At 43.9% G+C, this 21,327-nt stretch overlaps 1 protein-coding gene across 2 annotated transcripts in view; it reads right to left on the reverse strand.

Annotated features, from left to right (window-relative positions):
• LPAR1 (lysophosphatidic acid receptor 1) overlaps positions 1 to 14,236 on the reverse strand; it is a 69,563-nt gene extending 55,327 nt beyond the window's left edge. Inside the window, exon 1 of one of the 2 annotated variants that reach the window (XM_059873827.1) lies at positions 13,986 to 14,236. The gene's annotated coding sequence lies outside the window, so the exon portion shown is untranslated. Of the gene's footprint in view, positions 1 to 13,380; positions 13,655 to 13,985 lie in introns of those variants that run through there. The other variant, XM_059873829.1, reaches the window with a different exon arrangement.
• Positions 14,237 to 21,327: the final 7,091 nt, after the last annotated feature.

Genomic DNA, 21,327 nt, shown 5'->3' on the forward strand with positions numbered 1-21,327 from the left:
CCACTCCCTGGGGGAAAAGAGTGAGCATCTGCCTTAATGCAAGGGATGCTGGCTGGTAGAAGCATATCGCTTGGGAAGTACTAGGAGCTTCTGCAGCACAATGAACAGGTCAGTGTAAAAATAATCACACCAAACACACAGACACACAAAAATTGCTTTAAAACATCTCTGCTAGCCACAGCACCATCTCCAAGAAATGAAGAAGCAGCAGTTCCACAATGTTTTTTAATTGGTAAATACCGGAACAGGAAGATATTCCTGAAAGTGAATTTTTAATTTTTGCATTTCAAGTAGAAGTGACTTAAAGACCTAGGAAGATTCCAGAGTAATAATTCATGCAGTCATCATGATTTCATCATTATCTCACTATTTTAAACTTCCAGAATCACAAGAAAATAAAGAGGGAAAATACAGCTAGACACCAACTCCCAAGAGAATAATGCCAGCCTGCTTAGGCTTACCAAAACAAGTCACTACAATATGGATGGTCTCTCATAGCACTACCACAATGAAGCTGCTGTCACATGACTGCATTTTTAAAATATACACTTTCATCATACTGACATCTATAGTACCAAATACTACTAAAAGAAGTAATTTCAAAGCAGTTTCTGAAACTCTTTTGAAATTGTTTATTGCTACTGACAGACATGAAATTTGAACTAGTTAATGAAGAGGCAGAAAAGTTCAGAGTAACCATTGATAACTCGTAATTTAAGATACATTATTAACTGTTGCCAGCACTGTGAGCACATGTGTGTTTAAAAGAAAGAATGGTGTCTGCTTTTGTCCTCTTCTGTTTCGTTATTAAAAAATAAAAAAATAAAAAGATAGAGAGAAAAAGAGTGACAAAGAAAGGAGTTGCTCATTAAAATTATTCTGAACACTGGAATTGTAAGGGTAGTGGACAGAATTTAGCTCCAAATACATGCTCATTATTATTTTGTTTATTAATCAATATAATTAAAGAAGATAACAGTAGACAAAGGCTTTTGTATCAACTTTATTAATGACATAGCCACAGGGATAGAGTGCACCTTCAGCAAATTTGCAGATAGATACCATCCAGAGGGACCTGGGAAAGTTTGAGAAGTGGGGCCAAGGGAATCTCATGAGGTTTAAAAAGACCATGTTCAAGATGCTGCATGTTGGTCAGGACACTCCCAGTAACAACACAAGCTGGGGGATAAATGGATCAAGAGCAGCCTGTGAGCAGGACTGGGGTCTGCAGGTGGGTGAGAGGCTGGACATGACCCAGCCATGAGCATTCACAGCCCAGACAGCCAAACGTGTCCTGGGCTGCATCCAAAGCAGCGTGGGCAGCAGGGGGGGAGGAGATTCTGCTCCACCTGGAACCCTGCATCCAGCTTTGGGGTCCCAGCACAGGAAGGACAGGGACCAGATAGATTGTGTCCAGAGGAGATGCTGAGAGGCATGGAGCACCTCTCCTATAGGAAGAAAAGCTGAGGCAATTGGGATTGTTCAGATGAAAAAAGAGAAGGCTGCAGGGTGACCTAATTGCAGCCTACCAGGACCTGAAGGGAGGCACCAAGAAAGATAGAGGGACTTTTTACAAGAGCATGTAGAGACAGGAAAAGGGGGAATGGATTCAAACTGAAAGAGAGTAGATTTAGATTATATATTAGAAAGAAATTCTTTACTGTGAGGTTGGTAAGACACTGGCACAGGTTGCACATAGAAGCTGTGGATGCCCCATCCCTGGAAGTATTTAAGGTCAGGATGGATGGGGCTTTGAGCAATCTGGTCTAGGGAAAGTACCCCTGTCCATGGCAGGGGGCATGGAACTAGATGATCTTTAGGGTCCCTTCCAAGCCATTATATGATACTAGCAATATCAGAAACCAAGATGCTTTTTTCCAAATTATCACTCCTCAGCAGAAGAAGCACAAGAACTTAATCTCCTAAGCAACTTACAAAAAGAATTTTAATATTTGTTTCCAATAAGAAATAACAAATTCAACACTTCCACGGATCAGAAACAGAGGCTCCATTTGTAAACTCTACCTTTTGTTTTAAACTAAATAGCAGTAGGCTGGCACTCTTCTGAAACAAGTTTGTATCTAAACATTCAGGCAATATCCTTTTGCTAGATAAAAAAACCATCTGGATGATAACAAAATGTCACAATTCTCTAAGCAGCTTTGAGGGGGGCCAGCCTTAAAAAGAATACTTCCTTTTTACCCCACATCCACAAAACAGATGTTCAATCTTCAGGCAGAATAAACCACCACAAAACACAATAATATGGAAATGCTGAAGCCAAGGAAGTTCACAATTAAGCACGCCAAATCCCAAATGACAAAGGCACCACCTCAATATAGATCTACATATGCCATGACCAATGATACACAAACAGGAGTTTAATTTAGTTTATCTGAAATAGAAATTTGCCAACTATTCCCCCCACTCACAACAATACATTAAAGACTTAAGGCAATAGCTTAACACGGTTCAGGCCACCACCAGTGCAGACACAGGAACTATTTATCAACCCCTCAAACCAGAAATAACAGTCATGCTCCTTCAGAAATATTTATGCAACATCTGCATTGGTTCAACTGACTGTTCTCCAGACACTTTCTGCAGTGCTGTATTTTGCAAAGTTAACCTGAATGAAGTTTGAAAGAACTTAGAATTAACAATAAGAAAGAATTATCTTAATGACAGGATTTAAATTCCCTATTCTCATGTCACTGCTCTTTCCCAAGGCCACAAACAAACTTATCTTGATGAACAGCAATGACCCAGAAATAAGATCTTAGCTTTGATCTTGTCAAAATGGAGGGGGTGCAAACCCAGTAGCTCAAGACAACAAAAATCCTGATGTTGACAAATGAAAGGGAATTACTTCTTGTCCATCATGCAGGTATCTGGTGTGCTCAGAACAATACACCCAGAATTTGTGAATCCCTCAGTAAAATTGGGGCTGGTTACTAGTTTCTTGGCAGAGGTCAACAGGGCTTCCTAGTCCTCACAGCCTGCATCATGGTCCCTGCTGTCTGCAGTGTGCCAGCTCAACTGGTTGGACTTTTTGTGGAACAGTTTTTATGGATGATCAAGAAGTAACACACTTTGCAAAATACCCTGGGAGCAGCAGCAGGCTCTGTCAGGGATGCTTAGTAGAGAACTGCAGCAGAGCACAGGGTTTTGGCCTTGGGTAGCTTATGCTGATCATTCTATCAATTCAAGATTTATATAGGTAAAGCACAACTGAAAGATGCCCTGAAGGGAGAGATATGAAGAAAACACCAAGGCTTCATCACCTTTCCCTCTGACCCTTCCCTTTTCAATTATCAAGTGAAGTTTAAAGCGACTTATGCTGCTGGCTATCTGAACAAGCAGGTAAATACAGAGGATTAGCTCACAGCTTGACTAATTCACTTTAAGAATTGACTGGGATTAGCTCTGAGTTGTGTTTAGCAGACAGGCTCTTAGTGCATGCAAGAAGTCACATGAGTTAAGTGGGCTGTAGTAAATTCACACCATACTTCAGTGATTATTCAGCTTTTCTGACTAGGTCCTCAATATATACACTGCCCAACAGAAACAACAAATATTCAATCAGAATGTTTGGGAGATGCCACAAATTCAAGTGAAAACAGAAAGCCAGGAGGCAGAATGATGTAAAAACAGAACAAAACCAAAAAACTCTGTCTCCTAACACACATGATGACAGAAAGGTTAGTGTCCAAGCACTGTCTAGACTGTCTCACCACTTTTTACGTAAACTTCGTTCCCAGCTCTTTTAAAGAGTAAGAAAGGCAAAAAAACCCAACCCTATTTGACAAAAGCACAACTGAATATCAATGGATTATTCTTGAAGAAAAAAGAAAATAAGAGCTAACTAGCAGTTTGCCTCCAGCTCTTCTGTTGGAACTTGGTGCACATTAGCATGGGTACAAACTTTAGGCACTACACACTTCAAAGCCTCCTTCAGACAGTTTTGTAACAAAAGCATAAGCCATAAAGCATTACTTGGGAACCACTAAGACTTTTTTTGTGACCGCACAAATAAACTAAGAAGTTCAAGGGAACCAGGCCACAAAAGGAGAATGTACTGAAATCCACCCACAAACCAAACTTTTCAGGCATCCCACAATTGCACACACCAGCTGTGTCCATGACACCAAAGCCTGAGGCCCATGCACAGCTACTCTCATCCCTGACACAGCCCACTTAGGCATGCTGGGTCTGATTTTCAGCCTCCCGCTGCTGAGTGGCCTCTCTCAGGTCAGCCAGCCTCATACTCCCCTCTCAGGGGATCCCACCTGGAGTGCTGCATCCCGCTCTGGATCTCTGAACAGAAGAGCGAGTGCAGAGTGCCACAGAAATGATCAGAAGGCTGAAGCAGCTCTCTTATGATGACATGCTGAGAGAGTCCAGCCTGAAGAAGTCAGTGTTCTAGGAAGGTGCCTTATAGCACCTTCCAGTACCTAAAGAGGTACTTTTTTTTAAATAAAAAAAGCTGGAAAGGGACAAGGGTCTGTAGTGATGGGACAGGGGGTAATCGATCCAGAAAGAGGGTATATATCAATTAATATTATGAATAAATTATTTAGTGTGAGAGTAATGAGACATGGGAACAGGTTGCCCAGAGAAGCTGTGGATACCTCAATCCCTGGAACTGTTCAAGATTATGCTGCACAGTGCTTTGAGCAACCTGGTCTAGTGGAAAGTGCTCCTATCTGTGGCAGGGGCTTGGGACCTAGCTGATCCTTATGGTCCCTTCCAACCCAATTCCTTCTATAATTCTACACAGAGATGCACTATGGTGAGCTGGCAGAACAGACGGTGTTTTGGAGTAACCCAAAACCGACTACTTGGTCAGCTGCTGCCTTCAGCCTTGCAGCAGCCTTCTTCCAAGAACACTCCTCTTAACCCAAGGGGCAACACTGCCAGGCAAGAAGGAAGAGTAAAGCACCATAACTTACCAAATCCTCAAAATTTCCCACTACAGCAATACTGGCACCCCCCTCTAGTGGAGACACAGCTTAGACAAGCAGGAGATAGATGACACTTGCAGGGTCTTGGGAGGAAAGTTAATCAAACTGCAAGTGGAACAGTCAGAGGAGTACACAGAGCACAGAATGACTTCTGGTGCAATTGCAGGAGGCAGATGCATGGTGAGCACACATTTGGGTTTCCTACCAACTGAGAAATGTCACCTCACCTTGGGAGCTCCAAGAAAAGTCAGTATTTCCCCCCCACCCCCCCATTTCTCACGCGAAGGTGTGGCTTCTTTGCCTAAGCCGTTCCTGCACTTTTCTGCCACTCTTCTGAGGGAAAAAGTAACTGTTTTCAGACAAAGATTGCAACAAAGATCCCCACATAGATTCCCTCCTAATATTCATAGCATATTAAGAACAATTTAGAAAGAAGAACTGAAAAAGCTGTAAACAAGCCTCTCAAACAGAACTTGGTCACAAAAATCTGTGCAACTGATGGCAAGAAACTTTGTGGAAGAGATGTTGGGGATGGAAAAATGCAGGATCATGGCACAAGCCTTTGCTCAGGCATATTATTTTTAAGGCATTTATGTTTTCTAAAATCATGTAATTCCCTCCTGTCATCAGATTGTCATCAGCTTGCACATCTCCCGCTGATTTTTTTTCCTCTAGGCTGAACCTCCTAGGATGCTTTTGCATGTCAAACTTAGGCAATCCAAGGCAGGAAGCAGAAACACACTGTACTTCTTGGAGAAGCAGGTGTTAACCTATGCTATTCCTATCAACTGTTTGCAAAATTGAATAATTCTGAAGACCCATTTTTAGTCCATTCATTAATACCAGGACTGTTCTGATTATAGTAATACCCTGAAGTCTCAGTCAATTTCCAGTCCTGCTAGCATGGGCTTTTGAAGTAGGACACTGTAACCACTGTAAACAAGAAGATAGAAGACTAGGGGAGCAAACACTCATTCAGAAAAGTCTTCTTTAGTCTGCAAGGCTTCTGTACAGGGAAATACATTGCTCTAAGATAAAGTTTTTAGTGGTTCCATCAAAATATTTAGGAGGAGCAAAACAATCCTGATAGCTACATTGCTAGCTACATTGGGGCAGCTCTCAAAACCCTGTGCAGAAACCATGCCCAGGGCAGCTCAAAGACACCTGGCTCATTTCCACAGAATTCCTCTCCACATATGACACATTTTTGGGAGGGATAGACAGGAAAAGGAAAGACAGAAAGATCAACAAACTCAATAGACATTTATAACATAGACATTTCAAGTACAAGTCACATTCAAGATGATACTCCTTGAATGCTGGGTACCTATCCACACATCTATTTCCCTGAAGTTGTTTGTCCCACTGCAGTATCTCAGGAAAACAATTTGGGAATTCTACTTCCTTGGCAAGAGGAATGAAGGGGCAATGACCTATTGATGCACTGGACTCGTGTCTGCAGGAATGTAACAACAAACAGGGAGACACTGAAAATCCCAATGAATTCTTCACTGAAAGCCCAGGCTTTGCTCCTCAACCAAATCTAATGCTTATGTGGATGGCTAACATATGCTCAAACACCACTCCTAGTACATTCCAGTGTCACTGTGGCACACAGGACATCATGCTCTTACTAGCTGGCTGGTTCATCCTGACAAGACAGAAATTCCTGGAGACATTCTCAGACGGATGCAGGAAATGTTCAGGTAATTCTCCTGTACTAATAATTTGCCAGTACAACACAAAACACTTTAGCAGGGCTGTGTACACATTTGCAAAGGCACCTTCCAAGTGCAATAGCCACTGACATGCAACACAGCAGTATTACAGACCTTGCTGCACTTTACTTTCCTTTGGGATTGACAAGCTTATCATTATCAGTCTGAATTTATGTTTCTGTGTCTAACATTCCCCTACCAATTTCCCAAATGCTTTTTACTTCAATAATTAGTTTTACATATTCAAAGTTAGCATGCAACTACAGAAACGTGCTATGAAGTTTACTCCTATAAGCACAGCCTTAGGCAAGGTAGCCAAATTTCCCCCTTACATCTCACGTTACAGCTTCACTACCACATGGAACCCCTTCCACTGCAACTCATAAGAGGACTGTACTTACCTTGTGGAATGCTGATCCAGTCCCTACAGACAATCACTGAAATCACTCCTATCACAACAGGCATTGAAACAACCACTCAATTATGCACAAAAGCACAGAATTGACTTATATTAGCTGGAGTATCAAGGAAAGAGCTTGGAAGAGTCCGGATAGAACATCAGGCACACATACACACTGCCACCCTTTGCTACTTCATATTCGGTTACAAGTAACTGTGAAAATGGTTCATGACACAACCATGAAACCTTGAAAGCTCCAGGACTCAAGACGTGACACCACTGTTGCAGTAAGAGATTGTACAAAAACACAGTAACCACAAGAAAACAGATCCCACCAAGAGAGTCAGTGAGCACTTAACAAAGGCATACAAACAAACAAACAAAAAAAACCTGACCACAATAAGGACCACCACAGTCCCTCCCAGTGCAAGGCAACATCTAGGGGCAAGGTGACCTTTTCCTGACACTGCCATTGGCTCGAGGTACCAACCTGCAGTCCTCCCCCGAGGTCTCCTGCCGCCAGCCATCCAGCTGGCAGCAGCTGGTGCCACCGACAATTTGCTTCTCCTCGATCAGCAGGAAGGCAGGGGTGCTCACCACCCACTGGGCTTCTGTGCTGTGAGCTGAAGGGACAGACACTGCTGCACTGGTGGCACCCCCCAGAGCCTTCCATGCCTCCTTCAGCCCTTCCACCTCACTTGACACCAGCAAAGCTGATTCAGAATTGAGCAGCTAACAAACTCGAGTTTTCTTGTGCACAAATACCCCGGCCGTGTGAGGCGAGACAGCCACCCTGACACCCACATCCTGGCTGGGCGAGGCACGCTGTCCTTCACACACTGCAGCTGTGCAATGCCATCCCAGCTCACTCGCTCTGTCACCAGCAGCAGCTCAAGGCTCCAGGACATTGTTTGGCAGATCTGACAATCACAACAGGTCAAAAGCAGACTGCACTATCAAAGACTAAACATTTAATGAAATCCAGCAGATACAGTTCCTTTATCAAAACCCCTTCACAGCAGACAAAATAACACTTGCCACACTCGAAAGCTATGTAGCTATGACAGACTGATAAACTCTCAAGATTTCTCCTTTCCCCGCAAACACCCACCTGAAGTATTACCACCTTAAAAACATGTATGACCTGTACAGCATCTCTCTTCTCTGACTGGATTCCCGTCTTTGCTAGAGCTCAAGTTCAGCTCACTGCTATTAAATAATCACACACTTAATCAAAGAAGATACAAATTTCTCTATGCTGTAAACATTCAATACTCATCCAACATTTATTGCTGTAGCTAACTTCTTCTTAATAAAAAATGGATACTAAAAAATGGATTGTACTTTAGCTACATTTTACAAGGGTGAAAACAATCATCCTCAAATGGCAAAAATACTTCTAAGGAAAACTTCTGCTCCCATAAGTGATGTACCAGCACCATTTCATATCTGCCATACACACCCTAAAAAGATGGGGAGGAGGGAGGGAAAGGGGCTTGCAATGAAAAACAGTGTGCATTTCCTTTGCCAGATTTTTACCCCTCTCACAATCTCCAGCATTCTGTACAGAAAGATCTTGCCTTTGATGTCAATCCAATGCTTTCAGGCTTGCTCCTGCAAGCACTGCAATATGCAATACATTTTCTAGCTGGCAAAGAAATGGATATACTGCATTAAGTGCCTATGAAATCCATCCTACTCCAAAGGTCACTGTGGCATGTAAATTCCTACAGAAAAGCCAGAATGGTCTGTAATATGGCAACATGAGGCCAACACTGAACTGAGAATTATCATACATGACTATCAAACTCAGACATTTTTTTTTTAGGAGTTTCAAAAATCCATTTCAGGAGGCGTTTGCCTCTCAGTCACAGTTAGAAGCAAAACCAGAAAGATAATATTGGTCTCTCATATTTATCACCTTTGTATTTTTAAAAAGAAAATAAGAGGAAATAGGAAGATCTCTGAATTTTATCTAGAGTATATCACATGGAAGCAAAAAAAAAGAAAAAAGAGAAAAAAGCCGTTCCAATGCCTCTCAAGTTAAATAAGTCTAAAATAAAGGTAATTCAGTTGGCACAAAAGTCTACATATAGTTCTCTGCAATACAGTATCTGTACTCCCAAAATACATTTCTTTATAAGAGAGACCCAGCTTCTCCACCTTGCAAGTGAAGGCATTTCTTGTGCCACTGATACACACTGCCTACCATCATTTCAGCAGCAGAACCACACTGCAATGCATGAGTAGGAACAGTAAGGCACAACCCTTTGCTCCTGTTTCCCCAGCAGCCAAGCCATTATCCATCAAACAGTCCACCAGCACAAATCTTCAAGGCACTTGGAAAGCAAAACACTCTGCACACACCCCAGGCCAGAACCCTGTCCAGGCTATTTATCCTGGGAGTGGCTTGAGGAGGAGGGATGTGGTTCCCCCTCTCTGGCTGTGCTGCTGGCAGGGGAAGGCATGCCCTACCCAGACTCCTTGAACCACAGCAGCCCCGCAAGTCTGTGGCTGTTTTTGCCTGCCAGAAGCAAAGGGAGAAGATTCACTTTCTTTTTAAGAAGAAATACTTTTTTACTTCTGGGGTAAAGGCACCAGTGCTCTCTATGTGCACTAACCTAACTGCCTACAGTACCTGGGTCAAGAAGGACCCAGATCCAGGAAGAAATCAGGACGGACTGAAAAAAACATGGTCCATAAACTATTCCAGGCTGTGCCTATCAGGAAATTCTGGACACTTTGCACTACTCCAAGCTAGGCTATTGTTCCTCTGTGGAGAAATACAACGCCTTAACCACCTCAAAGTTGTTTGTTAAGCGCTTATAAGAGAAAGGCCATGGAATTGCCACGTGAGATGGGGACACACATAAACTACCCAAACCAGCACCCCCACATAGGCTCTTTTCTGGTGCTCAGTGTTGCACAAACAGAAACAGTATTTCAACAATTAGAGACACCAGCCATTTAAAAATGAAAATTGACTCTAGAGTGCAACCTTCACCCAAGCAATTGCCAAGATTTTGTAAGCCAGGTGTGCTGTTAATCAGTTTGGGATATAGAAAGCCTGTCAGGCAGTCAAGAAGCACCAGTGGAGGTGAGAAGGAGAGGTCTGGGTGCACAAAGACAGGCACTTCTCAGAATTCTCCCCTACTTTCAACAAAAATTGAACCAAGGTACCCCAGACATTCAGACCTTCACTGGCCTATATATCAGTACATCAATGAAAGTGCAAGAATGCACAGGCAATGCTTCTACATGTTAAAGAAACTAAGCTTGAAATATAAATGGAGAAAACCAAAATTCAAGTTCCCTGACATGTAAGTAAACAGCAGCTCTCATTTCATTGACAGAACTTTCTTCTGCCCTGGGAATAATTTTGTATTTCTGTCAAAGCAAGCCATGAGCCTTGCACCTGAACCAAAGTAATTCAGTGCCAGTACAGATTTTGCCATTGACATTTATGGGCCATGGATGAAGCCTTAAGCTTCTGCTTTAGCTGTGAAGAAAAACACATGGGGCAAAACATGAAGTGTGTAAGTTCAGCCCTAATGCAGCACTTGTGAGGAATGCCACATCTCTACAGTATCACCCCGTGACACCTGGAAAAGTCAAAAACACATCAGATGCTACATAATCCCTGCCAGCTGAAGCCATTACTGCCTCAAGTCCCTCTTGATCAAGCATTTCTGGAGAGCAGCATTCTCCCTTTAAATCATCAAAACTCCTAAGGCAATAAATGAGGATCATACCTAAACTGAAAGCAATCTTAAAGAAAAGGACAGGGGAAGATGGAAAAAGACACACTTTATTTTCTCAAAAGTTGGTTTTCTTTTCACCTACTAAACTGATAGAAAAAATAATACAGCCCATTGTGAAAGACAAAGCACAACATATAAGCCCAGTAACTAAACATATAACACAGTATATAAACCCAGTAACACAACATATAACGCAGTAACTAAAGATGCTGGAGGGATCAGATATTGATTTCTCTATTCTTCTTTCAGTTAAACAGTTGTATGCATCTTTCCCCTGGCATTATGTATAGCAGGAGCTCTTCAAATATCCCATTTAGACAGATTTAAGCTGAAATTAAGTGTCCCTTAAATTACATGCATTTTTTTTTCTGAAAGGGAGGAAATTATACTTAGCAAATTCTAATTTTGTGAGGGAAACAACAGTGAAAAGGACAACTGCCACACAGTAGCTGTTACCACTCTCAAATTCTTCCATGTATACTTGAGCATTACCAAGACCACAAGTGACAGCCTGTGAAGAGTTCCCCACTCAGCCCTGATGGCAAAAGAGCTGCATTCAATTGTTTCTGCATCCATATGATAAAAAAAGTCAGATACACAGCAACAGTGCTCAGTAAGTGCTGGCAGGTCACCACCTAGAGGTGCTCAAAGCCAGCTCTTCTGACATCTGGAGAAGGCAGCTCACCTCTGAGAGTGCTCAAACTGCTGGGTATTCAAAGGGAAGATGGTGGTGGTCTCCCAAAGGAATAAAGTGCTCAGAAGAATTACTTGCCTTTTAATTTAAACCTCTGAACATAAGACAGAGCAAGCTCAATAAGGATTGGCCACTGAGAAACAGCAAACTATTCATTAACGTGTTATTTAGGGCTCATCACAGTGATATCAAAGTGAATCCCACGTAAGTACAAAGCAGAGCAGAACACTCTCTTCAACAAAGTCTCCTGGATTCCCCAAACAGTTTAACTGTGTGACACTATAAGACCAAGTGAAAGACAACTTTTTTTTCCCCCTCATTTTTAAGCAGAGAAGGAATCATATTTTAGTTACAATCTTCCAGAGCTACTGATGAAAACCACATGACCATGAAGTATTTTTGCCCACAGTGATAAGATTGTCTGTTACTCACACGTGGAGTTCACATATTAAAGCTGGGTATGCAGTGTAGGTTACTTTAATTTTGCATTTTCCATGTGTTCCGTCTCAAAAGCTGTTTAACCTTTTGACCCTCAATATTTGTTTTGAAGAGCAAAGGAAGAGAAAGCAGACACCAGCCAATGTTTTCCTGTCTTCAACCAGCACTGCTACTGCTAAATTCTCAGAACAAGGTTTATAGCAGCCAAGGGTCTAACTACTGCAATCTGTAAGAGGGAGTGATAGAGACAGCACCACACTGATCATGCAGCTGTGCTTCCCAGTATTCCTAAGTAGGCTTTCCTTGGTTATTTGCCATAGAAAAAGGAAAACAACCACCATTCATGAAGAACTGCACAGGATGAGACAGTGTCAACCTACTCTGGAGCAAAACAGCATTTAATTTTGTGTGGTTAATATTTAATAAAAACAACAGTGAAACACAGGCCTATCAAGTTGCTTTGTAAGTCCGAGCCCATATCAGTTAAGGAAAAACACGCGGCACGCCTATAGCCAGTAATAGCAAGCTGCAGGGCAGAGCTTCACTTACGCCTGTGCACACAGAGTATTGCTTCAGTCCACTGCTGAAATTGCCAGAAATATTATTTTAGTACTGCAGTATAGCCCATCCTCGCACAAGAGTAACAGGCTGCACGGCACACACCCCTGGCCGCCAAATTGAAACATGACTCCCAGACCTGAAAGTGATTCATTTTAGACCAAATGGTACAACACGGCAAACCTGAACTAGCATGCGAAAACTTTCTTTGAAAAGATAAGAGCAGCAGCAGTTCTTAGCAGAAAAAAGTTTGCAGCTACCCCAATTCCCCCACACTTTGAGAACACAAGTAGCCTACCGGGTCTCCTCCAAGTTATTTTGCCTTGAAACTTCAAAAAAACCCCAACCAAACAAAGAATCATCCAAACAAGCAAACAACAACAATTAAGAAAAAGACACATGGAAAACCAACCCAAACCTGGTGCAAATAAGGATGGGGGGAAAAAAGAAGAAAGGGGGGATTTAGGCAGCTTCTAACATTCACAGACAACTGAAATCTGTGAAGGTGTGAGATTGTTTCACAGAGATATCCCCAAGAAAATGAAATCTAGACATTCCAACATTTTCGCGATAGTGAAAACTTTGCACATAGTTCCATTGGAAGCAGTTTTTTGGTAGCATTCCCGCTGTGGAGCTATTTTAAAAGAACACAGGAAAAGAAGTGAGAAGAAGAAACTTGGTCCCTCTGGTTCCACCTCTATCTTTTCACTTCAGTTCTTCAGTTTGCTAACGGCTTTTGTCCTCTATCTTCCCTCCTGCTCCCCCCGCCCCCCCCCGGCCCGCTCCCGGTCTTTCTCTAATAAATCACACTCTTGTGCTTGTCATTCATCTTCTCCCTGTCCTTTACCTTTATAAACATCATGGATACACCGACACTGCTCCCATAGGACTTGAGCAGCCTCTTCGTCCGAAGGACTGAAGAAGTCAGGAGAGAGAGGTGGCAACCATTTTTTATCTAGGACTTTTTCCACTGCCTTAATTTGGTACAAATAAATCCAAAGAGATTTCGGGGTGGAAGGGGTGACGAAAGGGAAAAAAAAAACCAAAACGAAGAAAGAAAATTATGAGGATAGACCCTAAGTAAGTCCTGTTAGTGTTCCTTAATCAAACAAGTGCCCATCAATTATTCCAGGCCAGCCCCAGAGACGTTAGTCCAGCAGGAATAGCAGCCTGACCCGACGCCTCGAACTCAGTCGAGCCCATCCCGAAGGAGCCCTTCGCCGGAGAGGACCCCGACAAGCCGCGCCGCCCGGCACACCACTGCGCGCCGCGGGACATAGACCAGGTTCGGAAACACGAGAGAAACAGCCAAAGAGAGGAGGCGAAGAGCGCCGTGGGCACGGAGCCCTCGGGGAATGAGGGAATGGGAAGTGGGCACCTTTTCTCGGGCGAGAATGGTGGGACCCCCCGCCCCGCTCCGCCCCCGGGCCCGCCGCGCTGCGCTGCGCTTACCTGCGGGGGCTGCGCGGGCGCGGCTGGAGGGAGCGCGGCGCCGCCGGCGCGCACAGAGGGAGGGAGGGAGGAGGGGAGAGAAGGAGGGAGGGAGGGAAGGAGGGAGGGATGAGGGGTGGGACGGGGAGGGATGGGACAGAGCAGAGCGGAGAGGGACGGGGAGGGACGGGACAGAGCAGAGCGGAGTGGAGCGGCGAGGGACGGGACGGGACAGAGCTGACTGGGAGAGACGGGACGGGACGGGGAGGGGAGGGGACGGGACGGGGAGGGGAGGGGATGGGACGGGGACGGGAGGGGAGGGCACGGAACGGAACGGGACGGGACGGGGAGGGGAGGGGAGGGGAGGGAAGGGGACGGGACGAGCTAGGCTCCCTCCGCCCTCGCTCCGCCTGCGCGCCTCCGCCGGGCGGTGCTCAGGTGTGCCCGCCCCGCCCGCGGACCCCAGGCGTGCCCAGCCTGGGCGCTCACTCCGTAACAGAGCCTGGCCGGCCGCGGAAGCTGCCTCCGGCACGGGAGCTGGGGTTCGGGCTGCGCGGCGGTGGTATGCAGGTGTTTCTGAAAAAGCCATAGCTCGTCCTGTGAAACTTTCGAAATCTCCTGCCGATGTCGGCAAGAGGTGTTTGGGAGTCCCAGTTCCAGGAATAGTCAATTTACAGGTTCACCAAGCACTCATCCTTGGAAAGGGACAGCAGGGTTGCACAACAAAGAGTTTTCCAGATTAGAAGAACAATTTTATTATGCAAAACCAGGTTCAAATTTCTTCTTCTTCCTCCTCCCCCCCTCCCCGCCCCCCGCCCTCCATAAGTTTTTAGTGTGAAACAGATTTCATTGGATTGCTGGAGCATCTAGAGGGCACTTTTGCATGTACGTGCATCAAGTGGAAAGACGTATGTAGCACAACACTCAGAGTTCAGTAGTTGGATTGGCTAAGCATTTCTAACCCCTGTAGTGAGATTTCTAGGGAGGTTACCTACATCTATGCAAGCTCTCAGTGCCTCCAGCAGTACAAAAGCCTATCGTGAAGCACCGAGACCACGTGAAGCATTCGTATTTCTTAAGGAACCAGAAAGCAGCAGAGATAATTCTTGACAGTGATGTTTGCTTGCGTGGTATCAACACGGTGATGGCACTGTCTGTTATAGCTACTGGCAATATCTGGTGTTCCACAGGTATGGTTATTAACAAGGGTTTTGGCATCAGTGAGAGCAAGACTCTTGCTGTCATGGCTGGTGAGATGCTTTCTCTTTAGGAAGTTGTCACCACACAGACCTTGTTTTTGTACTCAGCATTGTAATTTTGCTCTGAGACTAGATTTGAACATGCTGAAAAGTTTTCTTAAGTACTCAGCAGGCTATCAACTTTGGAAAACGCTAGATTTCATCTTCTACCTGTTCAAAGCAAGCTGCCAGTTGTTTGCAAGAGGTGATCAAAAAGCATGTTCTGTTACAAGCTCAAATAGATGGTTTAGCCTCTATGCACCAATTATGGTGACAGGTCTTAGTAGTTTTCTCACCTATGCACAGGCCACATCTGGGCTGGAAAATTGCAGTCTTGAAAAAATGTGCTTAAACTGCATGTGTCCTCTCCTGATGGCAGAAAAGGGATGACATACACGAGTCACTGACTAGAGAGCAGGGCTTCGGAATATAGAATTGATTATTCCAGTCTTGTGGCAGTATATCTGCTGTAGCTTCATTATAAGCCAGATTTTGCCTATCTTTTTGGGACACAAACTGCTTGCACATGTCTACAAAATCTGTCCTGTCCTCAGCCAGTTGCCCAGATACCACTATAAGAGCCAAGATTAACTTGAAAGCTATCAAAGCTTCAAGCAAAGGGTTATCTGACAAGATTTACATCTCTGTGGGTGAGACCTACAACTTTAGGCCTGCAGGAGTCTTTTTCAGTAGCACAGTGCTTGCTGCTAAGAGCTGCTACATCTGCAAATTGGAAATCACCGCTGCTTAGCATCCCTATGATTATTCAAAAAGTGCTGGTTAGGATGTCTTCTGCAGCAACCCTAGCTACTGACCCCTGAAAGAAAATAGCAGAAAACAGCATCCTGAGCTCATGGGAAACTGAGCATGAGGTGGAATTATATGAAGGCAAAATGATGACAAACATTTTAAAGAAAACTCTTTTTGAGTCAGTTTCAGTGAACTGACGTAGTTAAAGCAGCAATATTTTTCCAGTTCTTTTGTTTCCTGTTAGTGACTTCAGGCATGCTTGCTCAGCCCTGAAACACTGACTTGTCATTTATTCAAGGATAATGTCATTAATTCTCAGTCAGCCACTCTTGCTCTAAATAGAAAATATAGGGAATATTCAGTAAATCTTACAAACAGGCAAATGTTGAAGGCTCAGGGAAGATCACGTGGTCTGATGTTTAATGAGTGTAACTGCTATGAGACTTGGCTGTGGTGCTCTGTGGTCTGAGACATGTTTATGTAATCACACACAGATGTACTGAATTGCATTAGATAGGGAAGTAGTTTTCACATCCTTCAGTCTGGAAAAACTTCTGTTTCCAGAACAAGCCATGTAAGTTCCATGTGCTCAATTTAGTAAATTGATTCAAATCATAAGTATGCTTAACATGTGCAGACATTGATATACTTATATTTCATTCTCAGCATTCATAAAGTTTCAATTGAGTGGCTGCAAGATTAGTCATACAAACCCAGAAAAGTTAAACATCTAATTCCTCTTCGGTCTGGGCCTGGAAAGTACCTCTGGTGTTTTTAATTTAAAAAAAATTCTGGGAATTTACACTTGAGATGTCTCTTCACTCTGTCACTTCTCTATGCAGCATACTCTGGTGTGGATAGCAGTGGATAATTCCATTTTGGATTGGAAATGTGCTGAAGTTTTCAGTGTAATTTTCAGTGCTTTGAAAGAAACATTTGATGAGATCACTACTAATTCCTGTGGAAAAAAATGGCATGCTTCAACTTTATCTGAGATAGGAATAATTAGGGACCTTGAACAGAATGTTCACTTTTTATTGATCAGCTTTTGTTTCTTAGAGTCCTACCATTTGTGGGAGTCCCAGATTGCTAAAGCACATGTGCACATTACAAAGAACAGTTCCAACAATTCACAGAGAATAAAGCACTCTCTGGAGTTTGACTTTTTGCTCATTTGTTATGAACATACTCTCTGAAGCCCAATGCTCACATGCTGGGGATCTCTGTTCAGGACAGGATGCGAAGGAAATAACATTACCTACAGTTAGAAAACTGAGCAAATGACATTACCTACAGTCAGAAAACATGCTGTTTTCCAGAGAAACTTCAGACACATCAGAAATCTTGCAGAAAGAAAGCACCCCTATCCATAAAGCTATGTCATCTTTCTTCTGTGGCAGTGCTTCTGCCTTGGTTCAGTCTCCTCAGAGCTCCTGCTATGATGCAACTGCAGTGCATGACTGTGAGCCACAAACTCCTCTAAAACCTCTAAGTTCTCAAGGCAAAAGAGCAGCTTTTTCCATGGAAACTCTGTCTCTCCCCAATTCAGCCTCCTGCTGTCTGGACCTGAGGATATCCTAATCCTTATGAAGAGTAGCAGATTGCTGAAAAGTGAATGTGACCATAGTGCTCCTGGAAGCCAAACTTTGGCTCTTCATGGCTTTCTGCCCATGCCCAGCCCCTAACAGGAGGATTGCAAGGCCAGGATTGAAGGAAGAATGGCTGCCCATAGGTGCCTGAGCATGTTGAGAATTAGGAATCTATCCACAAAATCAGAGGAGGTGGCTGATTGTCATAGCCTCTATGGCAAAATCTAGGTCAGATCAGGCTGTTTAGACGATGCCTGCACCAGAGATAAGAGCAGTGTCTGTCCGAGTGACCAGGGCTTAGGGCTCTTCATAAAAGAGGGTTTGGGTTTGTCCTGGCACTTGCAACATCCATGTTGCTTTGAGATGACTGGACTAGGGTTTGCAAGATGCTTCAGGCAGTTACGGCCAGAGGTGCAACGGAGTTGAGTGTGTTAGTGACTGATCCAGTAACAACTCCTAGAGAACCATAAACCTCTGTGTTCCTGTTAAGAGTCTTACTGATCACGTGCCGCGAGATGCATCAAAGAGAGCTGATGGCTCTGTGAAGCATGTGGGGTTTGTCTGGGGCATGCATGGGGGCAGAAGGTTGCCAGGAGCCTCCTGGATGGGAAGGCAGGAAGCTATTGGTTGTGGTTTCACTGTGCTGAGGGAGGCGAGACAGTGAGGAAGAGCTACAGTTTTGTGGTAAGCCAGGCTCAGGGATGGCAGCAGGCTCCATGGAGGGAAGCTGGGCAGGAGGCTGGGCAGGCATCTCCTGTGGGATGGCTGCAGCATTGAACACTCCCACGTGCCCTTCAGCCCTATGGAGCACCTGTGTTGGAGCCTGGGGCTGGGTCACCACTGCTGTTTCAGGGCAGCTCTGCGTTTATGCTGCCCAAACTGCTGCTCATTCAGCCTCTTCTGTTTCCCAGGCTGTTGAAAAAAACCTTTGTTTGTAGAGTGTTAAGGGATGACTAGATAGTGAATGTTCTGATTTGTCTTTTCATCAAGCACAAGGCTCTGGTCTGCCACAAAATGACTGAAATCCCCCTTCTAATGAGGGGAAAATGCAGACTTACCTCCAGCAAGTGCAGCGGCAGCTGTTGGGTCCACTGCTCCAGCACCTGCCCCTTTGGCTATAGCTACAAGGTCCAATGAATGTAAAATCCTGCTCCAACAGCGATCCCTCATCAATAGACAGCATCTAAAATCCATAATTTATCCTGTCTGTGCCCTTTCATTTTGAACTGGATGATATTTTTACACCAATAAATTGAGTGCCATGCCTTTGTACTGTATATAACTTTGTACATCAGTTTGGTCTGGTTAAATGCCAGGTCTTACATGGAGCTCCGGGAATGAGTCCAGCAGAGGACAGCAAAGGGGCTGGAACATCTCTCTTAGAAGGAAGTGATGAGGGAGCTGGGCCTGTTCAGCCTCAAGAACTGACAACTGAGAGGGGATCTCTTCAACATCTATAAATATGTGAAGGGACAGTGCCAAGAGGAGGGAGCCAGGCTCATCTTGGTGGTGCCCGTGGTGCCAAGCAGTAGGACAAGAGGCAATGTAGAGAAACTGATGCTCAGGAATTTCCACCTGAACATGAAGAAGAATTTCTTTACTGTGTAAGGTGACTGAGAACTGGAGCAAGCTGCTTGGAAAGGTTTTGGACTTTCCCTCACTGGAGACATTCAAGAAGTGTCTGGACACAATCCCGTGCTATGGGCTCTTGGATGACCCTCCTTCAGCAGAGAGGTTGCACCACATGACCCGCTGTATTCCTTCCCAATCTTACCCATCCTGAGATTCTGTGGGCATAAAAAAGCTGCTGGAGCTATCATTTGAAAAAGGAAATAATGCCAAGTGAAAAATTCAGCGCTACATTATAATTTTTCCTTCAAGAGACAGTATTTCTTACTAGTGTCTTAATGTTTTTATTTTTACTGAAATAATAATTGCCCCCTCCTCTCTTTTCTAGAGCTTCAGCAGCAGAAGTCACTTAAAGTTTTCCAAGAGGTCCCATGTCCACAATGGGATGGGTAACACACACACACAAACCCAAAGGGGAAATAGTGTGGGACTGAAGATTTAACTGACCAAAACTGAATAAAATCTCCCAAAACCCAGCCTTTCCAAAACACAGGACAGGACCTGTAATACTAGCTGAACAATAAAGAATTTGGATATATTTAGTTAATGAAAGCTCTTGCTGGAAGGTAAGATTGGGTCATTTATGTCTGCACAATAGCAGCCCCAGTGTAGAACATATGAATACCAGATGGCTGGAACTGTTCCATTAATGAGCTGATGCATTCATTGTTCTGAATTTGATTTTGTAGCTTTTTGCTTATAATGATTTGATCGCACCACCATTAAAAACCTTCAATAACCTCAGAATTCCTCAGAATGCAATAGAGGAGATGCCTCTGTCCCCACTTTCCACTGACCTGCAGGTGTGCAGCACCTCTGTCAGTCAAGCTGATGAATACATTTCATGCTGTTTTCTTAGTTCTTCAATTTAAATAATGTATGCAGGATCCATGCACAATATATTCTTTCTTCCGAGGCACAGGAAAATGCATTCCAGGTGACACTCCATTATAGTCAACGGGATTATCCTGTGATGGATATGTAGGACAAAAGAAAATCATAGCTGTAGGTATGTAGGGAGAAATTCCTTCCAGATATGTGCAAATACAGGAACAATGTCAGGCATTAGAAGATACACTTTTCCTCCTGAGCAGATGCCTCCTTTATTAAACATAATTCCTATTGCAATAGTCTTTCCGGTCTCCAAGCTTAATTAATGAACAGTCTAAGGACCCACTTCATGTGTATGTTACCACAGGCAGTTTAATTTTTCTTGTTTACACAGCTCCTCTGCTTCAATACTCTACTCCAACACTGGCTCCATCTTCACTGTGGCTCTGCAGATGCTTTTTATCACAAAAATACCTGGTGTAGTTAGGTGACAAACTTATTTCTATCCTTCGTGGCTCATCACTGATCCTCATGTCTGACAGACCTAAAAGGGAAAAGAAAAAAAATAAAATCTAGAATATTAGAATATAGCAGTGAGTAAAGGATTTCTATCAGAGCAGGGCTTTTGCTAAACACCTGTCTTTGGGAGGCTGGAAAGACAACAATCCCTAGTGTCAGAAGTGACCCCAGGTCTCTTACTTCTTATTTTACTTCCATTTCAATCCATTTGAGGTTGCACTTATTAAGAAAACTAAAATTAGAGTAAAATAAATAAAAACCAAAAAACAATGAAGACCCTTGAAGACAAGTTCTTCCCTGAGGCTTCTCTGCCTCCTTTTCCACCTAGCTCCTCCAAACCCCTGATGATGTTGGTAGAGATTAGTTATCTCTGATACTGCTTTTTGGGGCAGGGCCACACCAAGAAAGAAGCAGAGGTCAGGTGGCAGGGGGAAATTCTCATGTCAACCCTTCCTAGAGTGAAGGCAGGAGACATGGATAGCAGATAACAGAGCTGGAAGCCCATTTGTGAAGGCACTCCATTTCTCTAAGAACAACGTCCCAGGTTTTTCCTGGGATGCTCTCTGAGGTTTGCTTCTCCTGAACTTCAGCATCATGTCTCAGGGACACTAAAGGACAGGAAACGACCTCCAGCTATAAAAATGGTATTCACACCACCTTATTACTTGTTCCACAGACACTGTAAGGATTATCCAACACCCATCCTGTAGGTGTTGGGCACACAAGGAAGCTGCAGGACACCCCTCTGTGTCTTTCTGGAATAGGGGGAGAGGACACTCTGGGGCACTCCAGATGGAAAGAGATGTG

The sequence above is a fragment of the Haemorhous mexicanus genome, chromosome Z (assembly GCF_027477595.1).
Source record: "Haemorhous mexicanus isolate bHaeMex1 chromosome Z, bHaeMex1.pri, whole genome shotgun sequence".
NCBI lineage: Eukaryota > Metazoa > Chordata > Aves > Passeriformes > Fringillidae > Haemorhous > Haemorhous mexicanus.